Source organism: Protopterus annectens, chromosome 6.part0 (genome assembly GCF_019279795.1).
Source record: "Protopterus annectens isolate FY-2018-M chromosome 6.part0, PAN1.0, whole genome shotgun sequence".
NCBI lineage: Eukaryota > Metazoa > Chordata > Ceratodontiformes > Protopteridae > Protopterus > Protopterus annectens.
This window is the reverse complement of record NC_056737.1, coordinates 384,826,819-384,829,516: the sequence shown is the minus strand read 5'-3', so window position 1 is coordinate 384,829,516 and position 2,698 is coordinate 384,826,819. Positions and strand designations below refer to the sequence as shown.

Here is a 2,698-nt window from a genome sequence, read left to right as displayed (position 1 = left end):
TTGCAATACTGCTTCAATGAAACATTATGCATTCCAAGTTTTTTTTTTTTTTTTTTAACCCTCTACATCTGGATGCCATTAGTCACATTCCAGTGCCCTTCTCATTCATCCACTATCCACTCCATCTTCCCTGACATCTGTTTGACTTGCCCCTCTGGACAAAGGTCCCACAAATGGGAAAATCCCAAGTGCACAGATTCAGGAGAGGAAAGTATGTGGAGAGATCAGGATGTTCCAGTATAACGCCATCCTGACAGTTGTTGAAGCCTTTTGTGGAATGCTGTACCCACTGTCCCAACCAAATCCCAATATGTATTATCTATGCACATATCTTTGGATTAACATTATTGGTCTCAACCAATCACTACTGCTCCTCAGGATAAATGAGCTGGCAATAATGTCACTCCATATTATCCCCCCAGCTAAGTCCCTAGGGATTAGGTTCTCTAATGAGCCTGAATTGTTTGTGCCACAGTCAGGGCTCCATCCCACAATACCACAGAAAAAGCATTCTTTTTTTTCAAAATATGGAACCCTTCACATATTTGCATGTTGTCCTTGTATTAGGGCCAAGTTAATCTTTTCTAGATCATTCCAATTTTTGTGTATGCCACTCTAAAGATGGAGCAAGCAATGAATTCTAAGTTTTCATTGTAATACTAGACTCAGCCAGGATGCAAAAAAGTCCCTGAAAAACCTTGTACTAATCAGGTCAATGATTCTTAGCCAGAAAAACAAGCACTGAAACAATTCCAACTACAAGATGTTTGTGCTAATAAAGATCTTTGAGGGTAATGGCTAGCAGATATTGTGTGAAATTTTCTTCCATGTCTATCTGTAAATATGACTTTTATAGGGCTGTTTTGCTAAAGCATTCGACAATTGGCAGGGTAGCAAAACATCAGCCATTCTTGACTAGGGATGCACACTTATTTGTTTTATGAATCTCACTGTTATTTTAAGGTGTTTTCATATTCCTAAAGGTGCATCTTTCTTTACAGATGGTATATTTTGTGCATGTTAAACATCGCCTGTGTCATGCTGTCTTCTGCTTTCTTGTGGCATCTTCTGTTACAAATCGTCGTCATGGATTGTTGTTATCCCTAGTGATATCACAGATCTATGGTCATCCTGTGCACCTAACTGCCTTGTAGCAACAGGCAATTGTAACGCTCCCACACCCCAGTTATTAGTTTTGATACGCACCCATGAAACCTTGAAACTAATTACTAATCATACTGTAATATGTTTCCACTGAAGTCAATTCAAGATATCCTAAAATGAAGAGGCACATGGCACACGGTGTGTTCATTTCAATAGCTTTACCTTAAGTGCTCAAAAAGTGTTGGTTACATGACATGATGTCTACCATGTTAACACTCATTTACAAAGATGCATAACTCAATATCCTACATACCCTTCTTGAAGAATTAAGAAACATATGCCTAGGATTAAATAATAAATATAAGACCTTAGATGATGCTATTATACACAAATATTTTAAATACTATGCTTACAACTATTTTAGCATGTTAATACATAACAACAAGAGTTAACAGAATAAAATGTATCTTGTATAAGATGTTATTCAGAACTTTAGAACATTCTAGGTCCCTTATTTTTCTAAATTTCTATACATTGTATACAATCTGTATAACTCTGAGACTTATTGATGAGTCTTTGATATCTTAAATATTGATTGTGTTGTGGTACTTGCTGTTGTTTACAGCCATTTTGTGAATTCCCTGGCTCTGATTCTAAGCTAGCCATAATTTTCTGAAAAAAAATCTTCATTTCTTTAGTTTGAATAAAAGAATCAATACTTCTGATCCTTGATTGAGTATTAACACTTCAAAAATGCTCACTCTTCATGTGTAAGGTAAACTTCCTTATATTCCTATTCCTTATATATATATATATATATATATATATATATATATATATATATATATATATATATATATTTATATATATATATATTGTATATATATATATATATATATATATATATATATATATATATATATTGTGTGTGTGTGTGTGTGTGTGTGTGTGTGTATATATATATATATATAGTTGTTATGTGATGACTGTTTTGTAACTCTATGAAGGCTGATTTAAGACGAGGCACTAGAGAGTGAGTTTTATTAAATTTCTAATACAAGACTCGTGGTATTATTTTGGTGGCTTGGTAGTCTGGTGTTATTACTCACTGCATTGTGGTTTGGAAACTTCCTTATATACCCTTTCTATCTGATAGAGGTACCTATGGTTTATCCTATATACTTGTGAATTAAAGCCATCAAAATAGTATAGTATAGTCTTGTTTTTACCGCTTCACCAATTACATTTGCTTTCATTTGGTGATTCTGTGCATGTTTTGGGACTCAAACCCCTACTTTAAAATATATACATTTTTGAATACTTTTCACATGATAAAATGTCTTTCACTTCTGATTTTTCCTCACTAAGCCTAAAACATTATGTTAAGTTACCAGTAACAAAGAAGAAGTGATAACAGGTAGTTTTTTTTTTTCAGTGTTTATTCCAGAAGTAATTATGCTGGAGATAAGCCCACTCCATGAACAAGTACATCTCTGTATTCTAACATTAACACATAACAGTCCCTTAGAGGTATACTGTTCCATAGTGTGTACCATCCCTTCTGCTCATTACTCTGAAGGTAAAGAATGCTAGA

General features: G+C 34.0%; 1 non-coding gene across 1 annotated transcript; it reads right to left on the bottom strand.

The window, feature by feature from the left end:
• Window positions 1-521: 521 nt before the first annotated feature.
• On the bottom strand, window positions 522-626 carry LOC122805113. The gene has a single exon (XR_006365321.1). It is a non-coding gene; the product is annotated as a U6 spliceosomal RNA (small nuclear RNA).
• Between the last annotated feature and the right edge of the window lie 2,072 nt (window positions 627-2,698).